At 43.6% G+C, this 20683-nt stretch overlaps 1 protein-coding gene across 1 annotated transcript in view; it reads right to left on the bottom strand.

The window, feature by feature from the left end:
* The window catches only part of plxnb1b (plexin b1b), a 109489-nt gene that overhangs the window by 78765 nt on the left and 10041 nt on the right, over positions 1 to 20683 (bottom strand). Inside the window, exon 2 of the mRNA XM_084039016.1 lies at positions 8774 to 8836. The gene's annotated coding sequence lies outside the window, so the exon portion shown is untranslated. The remainder of the gene's footprint in view (positions 1 to 8773; positions 8837 to 20683) is intronic.

The raw sequence follows: 20683 nt of genomic DNA on the forward strand, positions 1-20683 counted from the left end.
ATGGTGTAGATGTGTGTGGTGAGGAGGGGGAGGGTGAAAATAGGGTGTGAATTGTCCTTATATCCCCTGAGGTTGGTATACGTGGCTGGGTGAGGCCTGCTCCCTTGGGGCGAGCGCATCTTATTGATCAGCCTCATGTGTGTTTAACTGTGCCCTGTCCCTAATCTGTCCATTGTCTCTTTCAATCTATTCTCCCTCTTCATCTTATCCATTTCCTCCTCGCCCTCCCCTCCACTGCCACCCTTTGCTTCTCTAATTTAGCTTCCCGTCTCTGCGTCTTTGCTCTCTTGGTCCATCTATTAATTGAGTCCGTCTTGGATGGGCGGCGGGGGAAGGGAGAACACGGACGGGAGGACGGCCGGTTAAATGAAACGGAGGTGATGGTACAGGACAAGGTGGCGGGGGGGAATTACATCAGAAGGAGACAAGGACAGAAAAGACAAGGAAGGGACATGTCTGGGAAGACTCCACCGCATTCTTTGGAATTAAACGATCTTAACTCGAAACAGACAGCACACCTTTCATGTTCTGAGTAATATCAACTAATAGGAAAGCACTAAATCACAGCTGCTAAGACCAAGACCTCCGCAACGAACAAGCAAATAAACCAAACAACAAAACCACAGCAGAGCAGCAAATTGCAAATGCTCTCATTTTAATACATTTGAATAGCAACAAACGAAGGCCACGGCCAGCTGAGAATACCTCATTAGGGCTGAATCTAAAATGTAGACTCACATTTCATGCACGCTTTTTTTCTTGTTTTTTTTTTTTGTTTTTTTCCCCCTCTCTCTTTGTTCTGAGGGGTTTGGACAAATTTGCATCCATAAATTTGGGGAGTGGATCACAAAAACATAAAGTTCTTTGTAGTTGGGGGGAGGGTGTGTTGGAGATGAAGCTCTTTCACTCTAAACCTCCTTGTTTCAGCATTTTCCTTTCAAAGTGGGGCACAATACTGAAGAGAAACCCATGGATGACCCACTTTTTTCACCTTTTCACAGCCTCCCCCACTTTTGACGGTGCAGAATCCCAACATCAAACGCCGTACGCCACCCAGAAAAAAGCACTCAGCCCTGCTTACGTCGAAAATCCTTAAGGTCTGAAGCATCTTCAAGCAGTCGGTGGTTGGAGGGGGGGGGGGGGATTAGAAAGAGGAATATAGAGCTAAATGGAACAAAGCTTAAGGCTGCTGAAAAGCCAGAGTGAGTGGGTGAATGTCATGAAAATAGTGAAGCAGTGATTGAGATTCTGCACCCTGCTCTGCCCGTCCGGGAAGCCCGGGATGACTGTAGGTGACTTTATATTTCACAAAAAGGAGGACACAATCAGTGGAATGAGTGACTGGGTCTCGTTCGTGGAAGTCATGTGAAAATCCAGACAAAAAAAAAAAAAAAAGGGGGGGGGGGCACTAAATGACATGATTTGATTATATTGTTCTGCTTGCGCTCCAGCTGTCTCGCTCCAGGAAAGTCACCTTGTCTGGCTGAGGGTGAGGAGATAAACGGGGTTGATTGTGTTTGGTATTACCTCACTTGTTTGTTTAAAGCTTTCATTTACTGTCAGACAGGAGAGAGAAGCAAAGAATAAGAATGTCACTCAAATGACAAATATTTGCATCCCGTTTGTCGTCGTATCGTTTAGTTTGGTGTGAAAGCGCTCACTGAACTCCAGCGCTCGACTCACACCACGTACGGCACCAACACAGCCGTCAGCTTGTCCTGCTAGCTAGCTAGCTTAGCTAAGATCCATCACCATCATGTCTCTCACCGTTGACTACGTAGCGGATTTTTCCAGAATAATGTCCCCATGAGACACTTGAAGGGACTTCACCTCTCTATTTGAGCTCCCTCTGATTTGATTGTGGAAGGTCAGAATGGAAGGAGTGGATCAGGTCTGTACTTGTCAAGGTTGAAAGTAATAAAGTTTGTTGTCTCGGTTCCACACAACCTAATTGGTAGATGCCTTTATTCGCGGTGCAGAAACCTTGTTTCTGGAATAATAATGTTGACGTGTGAATTAGGCCCAGATCACACGGGGATGAGATGCAGCAGACAAAGCTGTTCCAAAAATGCCCTTTGGCAACGCCTGTGGAGGCGATCGGCTATCTCAGCCAAGTGTGACATTGACAGGAGGCGTGAATATTTGCACCTTAAATCCACGAGGAAACGTGAGGCCAGGTGTATCGTACCAAAGGAAAGCCATGGATTTGAAAACGTTTGTAGCAACGCCTCTGTGTGTGATCTTCCCCTGTATCACACAAAGAAAAACATATGACGCCCTTGGTGTGTAAAGGCCTTAAAAGAGAGCCCGACCACCTTTGGTTAACCAGTTACCTGCTCCCGTAATGTCTGACCAAAGGCAGCCTCTTTGTCATCAGGATAATGTAGTCCCAGAGAGCAAATGGCCTGTTAGTGATTTACAGTCCTCTGGAGAATGGATTCATGATTAGCAGCCACTTTCAGAGATGACCACATCCTTGTGGCATACTCACAACAACACACACACCAAGTGATAATGGATGCTCTACTGACGCACTCAAGCACAGATTACAAACGCCATTAGATCCCACATGGTCACCTCTGGACGGAAATAATGCTTTCACCTCCTCAGGGGGCTAAATGCCATGCTTTAATCTTCCCATGCTTTTCATTTCTTCCAAGATCTATTTCATCAAACACACACGCCGACTAGTTACAAACGTGTCCCAATAATTCAAAGAATATATATATTTGCAGCATATTTGTGACTCTCCTTTCCGTGATTATGCGGAATCTTCTGTGTAAAAAGGCCTATTAAGAACTACATTTTGAAGCCTCCTCTTCTTTGTTCCTGATCTGAATAGAAAACTTTCCCCCATTATTTAACGCAGTCAACCAGCATCACTTCAGTGGGAGCTGGTCGGGTCAGCAGCTCCACACAGCAGTTTGCATTAATCACACCACACCCTGAAACAGCCACTGCTGAAAATGGAGACATTTCCACTGGGAGCCTGAAAAGCAGCCTTCATTAATCCGCAAAGTAGTGACAGGACCAGTGATGGCAACAACAAGCATTTTACAAGATGGGATTGGGCCTGAATGGATGTAATGGAAATTAAAGTTTTTTGAAAAGGTCCAAAATGCATAGTAATTTAATTAACAAGTAATAGGAATTTCAATGAAAGAGTCCATTTCAGAGAACCTGCTGCATTCTGATCTTCCAAAACAAACGGAGCCAAGCTTTAAATAACCCGACAACAGCAGATGGTGGAAAGAGTGGAGGGGTGACGGATGATGAAAAATATATAATCATGCGTCACTGTGTGTTTCCACCACAGAAAAGGCAAAAGAAAGCCTCTGTCCCACGAACCAACCTGTTGGTTCAACAGGAAAGAGAGGACTTTTTACATCGTGGCCATTAGCAAGTCTCACCTGGCTATGAGTCACGCTCTTGACCCCGACGGCACACTGACGTTTGCTGGCTGCACTGTTTACCATCAGTGTGAGAGGACGGTTCCTTTCATAGCAGAAGACTCACCTCATGGAAATTGGAAACGGCTGGATATCAAAATCTTTCCACATCGACACCTTGAATTGGAAACCATGAGGACACTTTCTACTTTGTGTGAATGGAAACCTCCCGGCCTAATAAGTAGATCAACTATGTGTCTGGAAATGACTACAGCTCATTTCTCCACTATATGTCAAACATATACATAAACATTCTGTTTTCTTGGAACGACAGACTGATAATGTAAACAGTTGCGACCTACACGAGAGCAGAGGATATTAATGATTCCGTGAAATTTGATTAGCGGCACATAAATACAGATGAAACACTCTCCCTACTTTGGGTTACATGGTAGATGAATGTTTGTCTTGATTTCTCTGCTTCTAAAGGCAACACAGCAACTACCGTTAAGCACCAAATATGGCACCATTGTCCTCAAAGAGCGAGCAGGACCGACAAACGTTTAAGAACACCCAGACCTAACATGGAGCAGCTAACCGGTCTCTACTGATCTGATTTCCAGAGTCCATGTAGCATAGTACGCAACAGTGCAAACCCGTCCAGGCCAAACATACCGAGCAGTACTACAGAGGCTCAGCAGTCATGTCCTCTGATGAAGCCCATGACTTCAGCTAATCTGGGGACGCAGCATGGGCTCACTTAAGCAGGTTTATTTGGTATCACTCCAGATTCTTTATGAAACCCCCTCTTGTTAGTTAAGATGTCTGATACGCTTAAAAGCACGCTAATCTGCCGCCCCCCTATCCATCCCTGCTGGTTGAGGTCTGTGCAGGGCAGGCCAGACCGCTGGTTCTGAGAGACCTGCAGCAGATGTGTTGTAACACATGGTCACGTTGCAGGCAGCACAGACATTTGTTCTCGAGCCATAGCACACCACACATGAGCCACATTTCTATCAGGCAACAGCTGTTAACTGTAAAGGCTTTGTATTGTTGTCTGTTCCATCAGGACTCACATCAGTCAGGGAAATGAGATGGTAGCTGAAGTATAGAGACTGTGCTGGTGGACTTTTTCAGATTGCTACTGATACATGGGCTGAGTGTTGATCTGATACCAGGGTTTAATTAATGAGCTGAATGCTTCACTGGGAGGAAGTGACAGATCATTCGGCATAAAGGCTTGGCTAAAACATAACTTTCCTAACTGTGTGAAAAAGTTGTAACAAATACAGACATTTACTGAAATGCCTATTATTAAAATAATAAATCATATAGCAGCAACTAAAAAAATTATCTAAATGTACAGTTATTACCATTGTGTAAGCCAGAGACTGTCTCATCTCAAGTGTTGATGAAGCAGCTACAATGTTAGCATAGCCATAACCCATCACTCCTCATTTTCTCACAGACTTCTATACAATCAGACTTCTTTTTGCAACCAGAGAAGTCGCCCCCTGATGGCCAGCAGAGATAATGCAAGTTTAAGGCAATTCAGCTATGGCTAAAGGAAAAAACGACACAAAGAGATGACACTAATAACAATGAAGGAAGTCACTGTAAAGTTTTCTACGGGTCTCTTTGTAATCTGAACTACATAAAATGTGCGAGGGCTGTACTTTGTGAAACGGCACACTTTATGGGACGGTTACTGGGTGGTTTGATTGCAAATGAAGATGTTCCAAATCCCCGTCTGTCAAGTTCTCAAAGCTGGCTCTGAATGTTTGCTGTGGTTGTTTACTTCATCTTTTTGTCACATATTCCCTGCTTTGTCTTATTTATGCATTAAAAACAATACATTTGTACCTCTAAATGTAAAAAATAACATGAACGCTCAACAAAACAAGTTAAGTATGAGTACTGAAACTCTAAATGAGAAGCAGTCAGTCTGACAGAAACAACACATTTACAATAATGGACCCTGGCCTGCAACCAGACTGCTTATAAAACCAAAATAAATCATGCCTGGATGAAGCCAAACAGAAGATCCATTCCATGCAAGTCCCTCCCTGCTTTGTGTATCCCCTTCCTGAATCAGATTAGAGTGTTTCAGTGCAGCTGCATCTCATCTGCTCTTCCAACACCGTCATTCACTTTGTGTGTAGAAGCAGCTAAAATGTTAATGACATGTGTTCCATCAAACCAAAACATGTATTTTAAAATGACACCATTACACGCTCTGGTTGCTTTTGGTACGAGAAGCTCTATAGTGAGACAGACACACCGACACACCCACACACACACACACACAGTTCGTGTCTGTTGCTGGCTTCCTTAGTTGTTGCTATTGTTTGAAAATATAATGGAGACACAAACATAGCTAAGGCCAACAGGAGATGAGCGGCCGAGCATTAGATTACAGGGAAATGATCAGCCAGGGTAGGAAACACTGCAGGAGGTGTGTGTGTGTGTGTGTGTGTGTGTGTGTGTGTGTGTGTGTGTGTGTGTGTGTGTGTGTGTGTGTGTGTGTGTGTGTGTGTACCACAGAGTGGAGCTCCTGGAAGAGGGCGGGTGCATGCGTGTCTGCAGAGGAACTAAAACAACACAGCTCTGAGGTAACAGACAGGTGAAATGTTTGGTCCAGGGTCTCGTAGAGTCCACCAGTGTTTGCACTGGATCACAGGCTGAGTGCTGAAAACAAGCAGTTCAGGTCTCCATATGACTCCATGATAACCTCTAGCTTAGTAACTACAGGTGTCCCAGTCCAGAATTAGATCAACTTGGAGTGGACGTCACATACTTAACAGTGTAAAATACTTTTAACAGTATTTTACGCTGTAGTACTACTTTGACTACTGTAGTAGAGATCTGAGTTCTTCTGTATGTTCAAATTAGTTAATTTAAATATTTCTTTCAGATACAGCTCCCTCTCTAACACAGTTTTCACTAATGATTCGTTCACCGCTGTAGTTTGTTTTGGAGACGCACCGCAGCATAAGGTTATGATGTTTGTAAAATATAATCCAACGGCACCAAACATGAACAGGAATGTTAGAAATCATCTGACTTCTTGTACCTGCAGCTCTGACAGACAGCCACACAGTTAGTTCAGAGAGCAGCATTACATTTTTCTCCATGTTCATAATACAGAGCAAAATCTGGGGCTTAATATGTTTTCTTAATGTATAATCTTGGGATGGTGTGATATAGGTGTTTAGCTTAGGATGCAATAAAAAAAACACTCAAAAGTTTCCAATAAATTCTCAATATCGGGATGATTGTCAAAATATATAAAATATGATGAGGAAATACATCATGAGAGACTTAAAAAAGCTGTTTAGCTCACCATCATGGTGGAGAAGTGAAAGAGAGCCTGATTTAAACAATACAGGATGCAAAACATCCCACATGCTGAACCATTAAGGCCCTCGAGTTTTATCGTCTGCAAAACAAAGGATGTACGAAATAAACTGTACTCAGACCTCCGAGGGAGGTGGTCCGAGATAGATACCTCCATAGAGGTCAAAGGTCAAGTTCTATAAATATACAATGTGGAGGAGCACTGGAGTAGCCGAGATCAACGGGACTTAACTGAACCAAAGTTATTTTGGTGAAGCAGTCTTGCACCGTGTCACCTCTGTGAATGTGATTCTCCAGCCCATAACGTGTGCACAGTTACTGAACACTACACTGCTATAGAGTCTCAGCGAGGTGTGTAGAGCTACGGTGGCACCGTGCTCGGGGCCAGCCTGCTGCAGCAGCTCTTTAGTCCTTCTGTTACTTTATTTCCAGGCTCCTGTGTGTTTTCAGGGAGCAGCATTAGAGCCGGAGACTCCAACAGACTTCAATAAATGGGACTAAGATGACCGGCTCCATGATTGGGTGAAAACCAGACACCTTTGAAGACGTGCTGGAGAGGAGGACACTAAACACACACCAGTATGGATAATCTAGAGTACCCTCTCCACCAGCTACTGGACAGACACGGAGCTCTTTCTCTTTGCTGTTTCACGGACGGATACAGGAAATCTTTCCTGCCCAGAGCAATAACTCTGTCCAACAGTTCACCTCTGTCCAACAGACAACTCTCAGAGTTTCTGTTCTGCTTCTTCTATAATCTGAATGTGGTGAATTAGCTTTCTATTTTTTAATACACAATATCTCATTTTTATTCAATCCAAAACAAAAACACACTTATTTCGAATGCGAATTGTAGGCTTGTGATAAAAAACAGTCACCATAAGTTGACCGTGGTGAATTGACATCCCTGTCTAGATCGATATCATGGTAAACGAAAATAGAGCCTGATTTTCTTTAATCGTAGTAGTTTTGTATATTTATAGTGTATTCCAATATATTGTTTATATTCTATAGATATCCATCTGGTGTGGATATGTAGACTCACTGCATATCCTGTGGTTTAGCATATCATTTCCCAGATTGGGATTAATAAAGTACGTCCATCCATCTTTCCCAAAAAGGGCCTGAGTGGTGTCTCCAAGCACTGGACCAGTCTAACAGTCCAAGCTGAATGATGGGGTTTGAGTTATGTGCAGAAACTGCTGACAGCGGGATGCGACCCGAGGCGTTCTGCTCATTTGAAACAGCTGGCTGGATGCACGGACCACAACGAGAGGTTATGAGAAGACATAAACAGTTCACCCACCAACACCATCCGCCTGATTCCACCACAAAAGCTTCCTGGCTCCCCCCACTCAGGCTTAAACCTCTGACCAGGTCCTCCATGCTACCCCAGCCTGGGAATAAATAGTCCCGGCTCCAATTTCACAATGTAATCAAAACACCGGGCTTTGTGGGAGGATAGGAGCCGGGCGAAGTTTGGGACAGGGAGGAGGACTTGGACAGGGAGGAGAATCAAGGAAGGGGGATCAGTCCTATAGTTTATGTAACCAAGGTCAGCTGGAGGAAAAACAGAATAATCCTTTGGCTAAGGCAAAAACAGTAAGAGCACAAGGGAGGAGGGCTGACCGAGGGAAGGGAAATATGAAAACAAACAGATAAAAGTCACAGTGGGGAGGCCTCCGTTTGCGTGGCCTGAGCTTCTGGTTTGGCGTGGGGAGGAGTAATTGGGAGCAGCCACTGACACTTTAAATAGCTGCTGAGCGTGGTGGGATGTGGTTTGGGTGGGGGGGTGGGGGGGGGGGTTGACACTGCAGGAGGAGGAACAAATCCCATGAACCATTGTGTAATGAATTGAAGGAAATAGTGTAATGAAAAAGAAAACGCTTGAGTGGTCGCCCCGTTGACACATCTGGCTATTTTGATGCACAGCATGAGCGATGACCAAGAATGTTACATGAGATTAAAAATGCACAATATTGCACAAGCATAAGCCAGAAAAAAAAGAAGTCATTTAAATTCTCTACCTTCAGTGCTCTTTTGCTGCCATTTCCAATCTTTCCACGGCTCCCATGAGGATTCGTCCAACCCTGGAGGAGGACAAGCAGTTAGGAAATCCACAGAGAGTACTTTTGCAGCTTTTTTCTCCCTCCCCCCAAGCGTGAAATAAAGTACAACACAAGCGGTCTTTGAGGAACCATAATGTGGAAACAGATGATAATAGCAGGAGTCGGTGGCTGAAAATTCCCCCTTCTGCGACATGAGCATAAACCATTTGCAACACCTGCCAGGTCTTCTTAATGCACGCCACGCAGGTGAGGGCCTCTGTTCCTCGTACAAGGCAGCTATTGTTCAGCACGGCAACGAAGACCAGCGGCTGCCACCAGAAGAGTCGGGAGCCTGGCGCGACATGACACATGACCTCTCTGTAGCACTTTCATGGCACATGCTCAAAGCTATGGCTAGGCATGGTGAGGATAGTGTTACACTGAGGAGCATCGAGAATTGTTGATGGGTGAATCCTAATCAAATCATGAGGCCAGTGAAGATTCACACCTCTGCTGTTAACACACGGGACGTTTTAAACCTGGGTTAAGATCATTACAGGTTTAATATCCAACCTTTTCCACGTTCAAACAGTAGCTCAAATTATGAATAAAAACTGACAGCTGTAGTCTGGACCACATTTAATAAACATGTGGAAAAGTATTCTACTAAACTACTGTAAGCGGGATATTATCAAACTCTCACAACCGAGCTTCATGGGCCTCATTCTAAGAACAGATGAAATGAAAGGAAAATCTGACCCTTCTTGGCTTTTACAGCCCTAGTAAATATCTCAGTTTATGCTCGCCCTTCACCACAGGTGTCCCGAGGCTGTAAAGCAGAATCATTCCTTTGACAGTCATTGTCAAGGAATGCTGCCTAACTTGGATGAAGCTTTGTCAAACTTGGGAGTTTTTCCAATCTTCCCTCTAGCTTGTAAAAGCAGAGAGAAAAAGGTGCTTTTAAAGTGTGCAGCCCTCCGCTGGCTCCTACCTCCAGGATGTGTTGGGTCTTGTTTTGCAGAGATTCCCTCGGGCGAGAAGCTTGCTCAGATGCAAGACACTAACTAACTCATATACTCTTCCCCTTCCTCTTTGACCCAGACTGAGAGGCCTGAAATTGAGCTGTGTGAAGACAAGTTTGAAGTTGAAAGTGCAGAGACCTGTTTGGAGAAACCGTGTGCTAGATTGATGGACTGATAGGATTGATGCCACGGACAGGAACAGGAAAGACTGTGGTCTTTGCTCTGATGTTTGTTCCCCTCAGTGGGTTTCCTATACACGGATTAGAGTTGACTTGTGTCACACAATGGTTCATCAGGTTAAGCAAACAGGAGGACAGATAGCATCGAGGTAGAGTCTGGAGCACCTTTGACTGTGAGAACATTAGTGGATACGTTCAGCGTTCAGAGACGAGTTCACGCAACACATCGCAGGACATGCGATGTTTCCACGCTACAACCATTCTGCTGGTTGGTACAAAAGGAAAACTCCCATGATTCTCGTTTTCACGAGGCCCGCCAGTTTCATGATCTATAACTCTATATATTTGACCATTTCCCCATGGACCGGCTATGTTAGGTGGTCTTGGAAAGACCGGGGTTGAAGGTGGCTAACCGTGAGCTTTACAGCAGCCCTCGCCTTGACCTCGCCACTTCCTTAGTGCTCGCTTCACCCTCTCTCACTGCGGGGAGGAACGGGACTCCTGGTTGACTGGGGCAGACTGTCCAGAGTGGGAGGGGCCTGAACCCACCTGACCCGTCTGAAACACGGAGCCGTCCCGTTAACCTGCTTTGTATCTTTTCTACAAAACCAGTGAGTTTATAAATACATTTTTTACTAGAGCACAAACTTGTTTATAGCTCTTAATTTAGTTCTCAAAGTGCTTCAAATTGATGCCTTCAACTGAAAAACATACAACAATTAGGGTGAAAATTCCTGTATTTTTTCATATAAAAAAGAAAGTTTTGGCCCATTATCATACTGCCTTACTAGAAGCAGTGATGGCGTGTCTTGCTGCCAATTGCTCTTTTGATGCCGGGCCAAATGAAGAAGCCTTATGTAACAGCACTCGCACAACAAAAGCCAAGCGCACTCTCTCACGTTAAGGGGGCGACTTGAATCCGGATGCATTTAAGCCTTAATGGCTCCCTTTGTGGCCATGAAAGGGGGCCTGTGCCAATTTCAGCCAGGCTTCCCATTGTTAGGCAATGTACAGTGACTCAACTGGTGACATGGCGTGTTCACTCACCCTTGCCAAAACCAGTGAGTCACTGGCCAAAAAAAAGGCAGGCAAGCATCCATCCTCCACCCCACCCTGCAAACTCTACAGGGAGGGACATCCCACCCAGGAGAAACGGCCCCACGGCCCCAAATACACAGGGACCTTTTGACAGCGCCGAGGGGAACAGACTCAAATCGGGTCAGGTTAACATGGGAAAGAAAAATAACTCTGCCACAGCACGGTGGAGGCAAGGGGGACATGTTCTCTGTAAACAGGAGACACGTCCTTCAAAGCAACTCAAACCATCACAAAAAAGGATTCTTGTGAGAAAACAGACTTCAAAAAGAGGCCACTTCCAGGCATTATAAAGTCCTAAAATTAGCACGAGCTTTCACCCTTGACTTGGCAATGGTGGCCAAATTTGGTACACATGTTAGCTTGCACATGTTTTACTGGCTTCTTAACTTCGGAGCTGGAACATGTACATATCCAAAACACATAAAAAACCCTGGCTCTTCACAGGAGGAAATGACACAGCGTAACAGTGCCACCGTTCCTGAGGTTGTTAAGCCGTCGGCCTTAAAACTACCATTGACAGTGTGCCTTTGGCTGCGGCCGCTCTGTAATTAAATACCAAGAAATTTCATCTTTTTCCTCTCTGTTCCTTGGAAAATATACCCAGGATCTAAATACGACTCCTGCCCTGCCCTCTCAGGCTTGTTGGCACAAGCACCGATGCCAACCGGCTTCATTCCTCAACCCACATCTGGCCATTCAGCCTCTGAAGCAACAAAGGTTACACCAACAAATCCCACGAGGAAGAATGCAGCCTCGGTGTCAAACTGAAATAGCGTCGTGGTTGAATTCCTCAGAGCCAAACGTGTCACTGAATCCAAAGCAGCCGCAATCTTCCTTGGAACTAATCTTTTAACTTTACGGTGACCTAATGAGAGGCTGGGCGTCTTTAGTTAAGACTTAATGAGACAGAGGATGAGCAGCTTCCCAGCGACAGCTTGGTCATTAAGTTTAATTGTGTTCTCATGCTGAACATGACAAGCAGCAAACTGCCTCTGTGGCCAATTCATTCATTTTGCATTAGCTTACCATATTTTCTAATGGCATGCAGAAATGCGGATAAGCTCATCATTGTAATCTGACAACAACACATGGTATGTGTGCCAATTCCCCCACTGCGTATTAGCCATGATTGATTTTTTAAGTCAGTGGGGGAAACGCACACACAAGGGTCAGTTATGCCTCAAACATAATTACCGCTGCTTTTTTACTATGGGACAAAATAAAAACCATCCAAAATGTTTAATCATCTCTCATCTATATAGGTGAGTTTAAACTAATGCTGAATTTAGATAAACTCTTAACTCAATCATTGTGTTTGGAAAAATAGTCCAGAGGTACAAGCTAAATTTAGTGTTTAAATGCATTTCCTCCTAAAAAGGATAATTGTAGCTCATTACAACTGGTCTTATTTTTATAGTTTTTGCCACATCAGTCATAATAACTTTGTACTCACAAAAGTAATTGCTCGGATCTGGAAACATTGTTACAAAGAAGCCCAACAAGGCAAAACAGTTTCCTCAGATTATCTAAACCACATTAGGAGGTGACACGAAAAGTGAGCACAGCCAAAACCTGGCTGTGCTCACTTTTCACTGACCTGGAAACCGGTACACCAGAAAGTTGCTCTAGTAACTTTAATGGATGTTTTTTTGGGGGCAATACTTTTACTGGTTGCCTTTGTTTCCTCTCCTAAATAAGTTTGAATTATTATACTATTCATCACAAAAATTTAAAATACAACAACATAAAACTAGATTAAGTATGTGGATGCAATCGATAGCACTAGACCCAAGGGGCTAGTGAATGACTGAAGAAGCTAGCTGCCTACAGCACAATCACTACCGTCTAATCTTTCATACATCGGTTGTTTCGCGACCACACCCAATTCCAAGATGATCTACAATCACCTACAATCCATCTTTCAACTCTGCATCCCTGTATTTGTTACTTCAGTCATTCCAAAGACCCACAGCTGAGATTGTATTAGGGTCACCAAATACAAATGCAGAATTTCTTCCATAGCCTGATTTAACATTTATATGTCCATTCCACTTTTGGCCACATGAGGGAGCATGAACGAAGCTTACTTACTTTACCGTAAAATGATTTGTGCTACGAGACGAATGAACGAAGTGAATCTGTTGATCAAATGTTGGATGAAAACATTTGCATTCATGGTGGCTCTGAACAACGAAGCCTGATGTGAAGAAAAAAAACAGGAAATGGAACCCGTTTGAAAAGCTAACGGTGGATCAAATATTTGGTTTTAAACGTGTAACAATGTCGGACCGAAAATACGGAGTGGAAAGGCCTTAAGAGTCTTCCGGCATAGCAACTCTGTGGGGCTGGACCCGGGCACAGTGCTCACCCTGTTAATCACCTTAGTTTAGTGTCTTAGCTCCGTAGTCCCAATCGCGACGGCAAACTTTATTACAACTTTCAACCTTAACAAAGGCAGCACAGATCAGATCCACTCCTTCTGTTCTTACCTTTCACAATAAAAGCCCTAGACATATACATTGTGTAACCGTTTACCAGAGGAAACTCACTTACCATGAAAAGGAAACTCAGTAAACTAGCTTAACAGTAGTTAAGATGCTATACAACAGTTCACCTCAGACAGAGGCTGCTCTGGGTCAAAACGATCCTGATAGTCCAAATCTATTTGAGCCTTATATTGAAAAGGTGTTTTAGTCTCCTGCTGCAGCAGTCTCATATGAAGACTTGAATGTGGATTGAAAAGGCTTCTCCTGCATGGAGGAGGCATTAGTGGAAAGAGCCACGCTCACTCTAGCTGTAACTCTGCCTCATGGTTTCACTCCCTCCAGTCTGTTGTTCCCCGCCACGCCTGTCAGACATCGTCACACATCGGCAGAGACACAGAGACTACATCAGTCCTCTCAGTGAATCGGATTTGGACGTGGCAGACAGAGACTGTAGCCGCGTGGCCCGGGGCCACCGGCAATCAATTTGTTGACGATGATCTCAAACTAATATCAACAGCAGGCGGACTAAACTTCAGCTGCACCACCAAAAGCTGTGTTCCTCACATTCACACAAAGTAGAGCAAGGACCAAGTGTGAACTTGTTCTTTTGCTTTCGAATGACGCTCGATAATGAATCGGATACGCAGCAGCAGCAGGAAAGGCCCAGGGGCAATCAATGAGGATATCCCCCACTGCCACTCTGCCAAACGCACGAAGCCTAAAATATGTTGTTTAACGGGCCAGACACTCTTCTGTAGAATTTTTTCTTTGCATTAAAAATAATGTTTCAAACTGTAATTATAAAACCATTCCTGCTGTGTCAATCCACCCATGGATGACTTGCATCCTAATCGGTCTGATTTGGAAACACAGAGCGGGGCCTAATTAACTACAGGGCACGGTTGTGTAATTTTAATTTCTTCCAAGTTATGGGAAGAACATCACATCACGTCCATGCAGTGTTTCCACTACATTCAATGAGCAGTGGCAGCCAAGACTGTAAGACTGCCACCAACATTTCAACATTTGATGAAATGCCGGTCACACAAGCCCAGACACTTCTATTTCAGCCACTTCTGTTTTTGAGAAAGTGAGGCTCTAAGCTGTCTATAGGATGAGGCTGCTGATCTTCTACTATCTAAACCCTGCTGTATAGTCTTCCTCTGAGCCATAGAGCTCTTTTATTCTCCAAAATATATGAAACATATATCATTGTTGCACTGGGTCATTATTATAAGCATGGGGACTCTGATGGAAGAGCCACGCCAAATCACGTCTATAGTGGGCTCATTTTCCATAACCATTACAATCACAGCACAGGAGTTTTCTCTGTTGAGGCATTAAGTTGTCCTTTTTTATTCATTTAGGGGCTAGCTAGTTAGCTAGCGTGCTAATTCATTACAGAACATAAAAGCACCACATGAACTGCTGGACTTGGGCTACAATACTTAACATGTAATCACACTCGACTGTTTTTAATGTAACATTCGAGATGACCCTTTCAATAAGGTTATGCTAATTGCTAGTGCTAATTGCTGGCTATTGTTAGGATTATCCACTTTGATTACACCTTAAAGATTTTAACAGTGGTTGACTCACAGACAGGGTAGGGAATTTGGAAAGTTTTTAATTTGCTTGTCAAGTAAATGATTATTACTTTTAGCATGACTATGATGCTTTGAATCCAAATACTCAAAATGTTGTACTAAATGTATTTCAAAGGGATACAGCGTGTAGGATTTATTGGCATTAGCAGTGCGGCAGCTCTATAATAACACTACTCTAGGGGCAACAGAGGTCAAAAGGTGACCCAGACATTCAGGGTGCCACAATACCATCCAGGTAGCAATTACACAAAGCACAATATCATATTGTTGAAATATTGACGCGATTGCAGATTTCAATATAATACACAGTGAAAGGAAAAAGGGCATTCCAGATTATTCCATGTCAGGCAAAAAAGATCAACAGGAGGAGCAGAGATTTACGGCAAGATTATGGTCCCCTTTCTGAGAGGATTGCTCAATTCTTTAGCCGTCAACACCTGTAATCTGCTTTTCTCGTCAAGTAAAATCCATGTGGGAACTGCTTGTTTCATGAGCTGCAAATGCTGAAACTGAATTAAAGACTTCTTGAAGCTCACCAAGATTTAAAAAGCAAACGTTAACAAATGAAATCTAGCTGAGATTAGAGTCGGGCAGTAACACAAATGAGACCTAAATGACCATCACCTTTTGATTACTGTCTACTACACAGGACATCAGGTCATGGGGTCGTTATAGTAATCAGTTTGTTGTCCATGATCAATAAACAGCAGACTGAACATGTCATCGATAACGGCCTGGGGAGACCACGGTCTCTATGGCCCTATAATGTCATCAGTATGATATAGACCAAGCACTCAGCTGGGCTTTGGGAGTTAAAATCCCAGTCTGACATACTGGTCAATCAACAGGATTTCTGAAGATTTAGAGTTTTAAAATATTATGTATGTGGATTTACATTCACATGGCAGAGCAGTCTGATTCATTCATCAAGGAAGGAAGGGACCAAAACAAGAGATTAGCTTGATGAAGATGAGGAGCCTTTAACATGGTTTCACCTGAACCTGAACCAGAACCTGGACCAGGACCATACACCGACTGAGTCTGAAATCACTCACTACTCGCTGGTCGAGAGTGAGTTACCCACATTATAGTGCTGTCTGAATGTATAGTAAGAATTTATATATCCTCTATAGTGGACTAAAAGTATCCCGTTATTCATCTTGAAAAGTGGAGAACAACTGATGCTCACTATCATGTACCATCATGCATTGCACTGAAGGAAAATGGCAGACATATGGGAGTAGAGAAACAATATATTTAATACAAAGACTGGATATAAGAATTGCACGTAGTCATCGTGATGTCACCCACTGGCTTCTGGACTATATTTTTGTAGCCTCGAGTTCTGCATTTTGGCTGTCGCCATCTTGGAATTTTTGTGACCAGTGAACTGAAGTGACCATATTTGGACTGAGGAGGAGCGACGTTAAGGTCCCACGTTGGACACTGGACTTTGCCTCTCTATACCTCTCCTTTTGTTCTTACCTTTCACAATAAAAGCTCTGGACATACACATAGCATCACTGCTTTCCTTGGGAGCTTAAACTCACCCACAGCGTTTTGGTAAGAGGCAACTCAATAAAATAGCGTATAATATGTATTTATTACAATACATGTCTGTACACTATAGCGAGGTCACTATAGTCGTCTCTATAGACCTCCGTGGAAAGTGAGTAGGGAGGAGTGAATGAGTGAGTGATTTCAACACCACTGATGAGGGGAATGAGCTGCATCAAAAGCATCGCCACGTGTGCCTGGATGGTAGAAGTGTGTGTGTTGTTGATGTGACTGAATCGTGAATATGGAAGTCCTGACACTGGGTCCCTGCTACCAAATATGGTCACACTAAACTTATTTTAGAAAAAAGTACCAGGGACTTTGGTTACAAACTGGAATATATTGTGCAACATGTTGACTACCAGGAAGTGTTACATCACACCTCTTTAATAGCCAATAAATTAAAGTTAAGTATTCTTTTGAGAGGGCACATTAACAGCTCAGATACATACATACCTGCTCTGGTATTTTGGTTATTTTTGGCTGATTGGACACTGAGAGTGTGTGGGCGCCTCCAAACAGGGACTTTCATTTACTTCATGGAAAATGAAGATATGTGTGAAGTACTACAAGAGAGGGGGGAAGTCTGGGTGATGAATGGCTGGATGAATAGAGAGAGACTAACCTTTGACTTAATTATTTTGTTACTTATTTACAGATTCATGGTATGCAACTATCATTTATATTCCGTGTATATACGAATATATATTTTTTTGTTTTGTAATACTGTCACGTTGTTTGTTTCTTTTCTTATTTTGAAAAACCAAGAAAGTGTGTTTCAGCCTGGCACCGCCTCCCTTCAACTGGAGCCCAAATAGCCCAAAAACCCCTGTGGGCTTTAATGAGAGGTGTATTCAGAGTAACCTAACCTAAAGTCCTAGCTATTATATGAAATTGAAAGTATTACACATCATTAAAAACAGACGAGCAGACGACTGGAACACAAGCTCAAAGGAAGTGACATTTAGGGAACATGATCATTAACAATCAGTCTGAGCTTCTCCAGTGGAAACAATGTCTAATGTGTTTCTGTAAAACAGAAATGATGTGAAAACAGGAGGGCGAGTTTGTGCTGTAAAACTTTTACGGCTCCCTCCGCTGATCGTCGTTCCTGCTGAGTAATGCATGAGGTAAACCACCAACACTTTACTGCCCTGCTCTTCGTGTACACAAAGAGAAACTAAATGAGGGGAAGCCAAGTAGATTATAGGCATACAAAACTGTTTTTTGTTATATTTATTTCAGGCAATAATGATGATATTTTAAATTTTACTGCAGCAGTGCTGTGTGTTTGGTTTCCACTGTTGGGAGTTGGCCTGCAGTCTGTTTCACCACACTTCACTGTCTCCAAACGTCTGCAACAACCACTGGAAATGTGGACAAATAATATCAAAGCGCATTACAATTATTATTATTATTATAGAATAATATTATTCTTTTTAAACAGTTACACACCGCTTTGCCTCCCTACTTTGAGGGAGAGGGAAGTCAGACGCCGGCTGGTGTACCACGGTTTCACAGGCCTGCTGGAGAACGCCGCTGGCCTTCAGGTAACGTGAGAACATGAAAGGTTCTCTCTAGAGCCAGTGTTTAGTTTGTCTATTCCAGACTACTGTAGAAACATGGCGGTGCAACAGGTCGGACTCACATCCACCCATCAATCGGCAACATTTAGCAGCACAGAGCTAAAGAAGGTCATCAGCTATTAATTTCAACGATCAATCTGCAACATTTAGCAGCACAGAGCTGGAGATTTATTTCAACGATCAAGTCAAATTCATTCCCGCCTGCCGATCCCGTTTCACCATCATATGCAAATAGAATCTCTAGAAAGAGCGTTTCAGTTTGAAACGGGGGGGGGGGGGTCCGGTTTTATCAGGTCCAAGGACTTGGGCTGTGCTGACGTTTCAATGGAAGGAATGTTAATGGCTGATGGCCTGAGACAGTGTACTGACTGTCAGGACAGAACAGGAGGAGAAAAAACAGCGAGAGGGTGAAGAAGAAATGCAAACTTTCACAACAAATAAATACAAAGGATAAAGGAATGTAGTCATGAGTAACCGTTGCTAACAAATTGCTTCCAGTTGAACCATAGCTGCTGTATATCAGGTAACACATGATCTCCCAAGGTTTTTGTTATCCTATGCTTCCTGTCTGGATCAAATTGCAAATCACTATAAGCAGCTGATTATTATAACCTTTCCTTCCCATGCAGATTATCATGCAATTGATATGATTTAATTTTATTACATGAATAAATGTACTAATGTAATGGGCAGCTTCACTATTTACTGACTCACTGCCTTTTCCCAGCACCGTGTCACTGCAGTGTTGGCCGTGCATGCAGATGACCCCACTTTGCCGGTGTTACAGCCAATGCTGTGACCCATTACATTCTGTGACCACAGCGGTCACCATTGCAAGGCAACATTGGTGGATCATACTCACAAATCCAGGCAGAGGTAGACAAGACTTTACTTGTCAGTCAAGCAGACACACAATCCTCCGTTTTAGACCTCAAGAATATGTTCACTGAATATAGTTTTTATGTAGAAAGATAATTATAATCCAGGAGTATCGCCAAAAAAATTCATGGTAATGTTATCCAAAATTATCCAAATTATATACTCATATCTTTCTGCCCATTTTTAAACAACAAACATACATAACATTTGCAACAGCTGCCTCTGTGGGACCAGAATCTGATGGGTCACAGAATTTGGTGCAACCCCGGGACTCTTTGCTCATCCGGGGAGCAGCAGTGGGGAGGTGGGTGCCATTCGTCTGCATGTGCTGTAGTGGCACCGAGCCAGCTGACGATTGATCCAGTCTGGAGGCCTTACGTGACCGGGCAACGTCAATTCACTGGATGGGGGCAGCTCCAACCACAGGTGCTTTCCCTGGGCGCAAATGTTTTTCATTGAGAGAAAATTAATTTTGCCCGTCAGGATGTCAGTGTGCTTCATGGAGCCACCCAGAGAAAACAGGCAGGTACCACAGGACAAAGCATCAGAGGAAAAATGAATCAGTGCACTTCAGTTTTACAATGTGTTTCCATATTTTGCCATGTTTATAAATGTACACTGAATAGCATAGATATGAGTGATTCTGTCCCAAGCTTATGGATCCATAGAAGCGATTTCCACTGTACTTAACAGCTGTTTGAGGTACATGAGCTTGGAAGGTGGGGTGAACAACTCACCAACACATACACACTCACACCACCACCCTCCCTCAGAGAGCTCCAACACCCTGGAAACAGAGGCCTGGTTCATTTGCAGCCAGATTAAAGATACTGAGGTTGAGCGGGTGGAAAAGATTATTCCTGGTAAGCAAGGGAAAAAACCCTTAAGCTCTCCATTAATAACATGAAGAGAGTGTTATTTATGAAAGCTGCCCTAAGGCTCATTGGTATACGCACAGAAGTCTAGTATGCTGTGAGCCATTACATTACAACACACACACAAACACACACAAACACACACAAACAGCACATACTGTGGACTGAATTAGTCGCACAGTGCGGTTCTGGTTTTATGCACCAGGATTACAGTCCAGCAAACGAAGAACGGAACCAAAATTTCAGATCAGCTTAAGGAATGTCTAAATCAAAAAGCCTTGTAAATCCGACCCAGTGGGGGCAACAGTGCAGCCTGTATACTGCGACACTGTGTGCCACAAGCTCAGCTTACCAGCAAGTGGCAAAGGTTGCCAGGAAACACTGTGGGGCATTTACACACTGATGCACAAACACACAGATGCAGTTGCATATTCATACATTTCAACGCGAGTCCGAGTACCTCTGTGCCGTTAAAAGCGTCGGTGGGAGAAAATAGTTCCTGTTGAGGGAGTACCGTGTCAATGCAAGGATAACAGAGGGTCGTGACCCCCGACCCCATTGGGAGAGTGAATCAACAGGAAGTGTCATGGTAAGAAGACA

Source organism: Eutrigla gurnardus, assembly GCF_963514095.1.
Source record: "Eutrigla gurnardus genome assembly, chromosome: 2".
In the NCBI taxonomy this organism is placed as follows: Eukaryota; Metazoa; Chordata; class Actinopteri; order Perciformes; family Triglidae; genus Eutrigla; species Eutrigla gurnardus.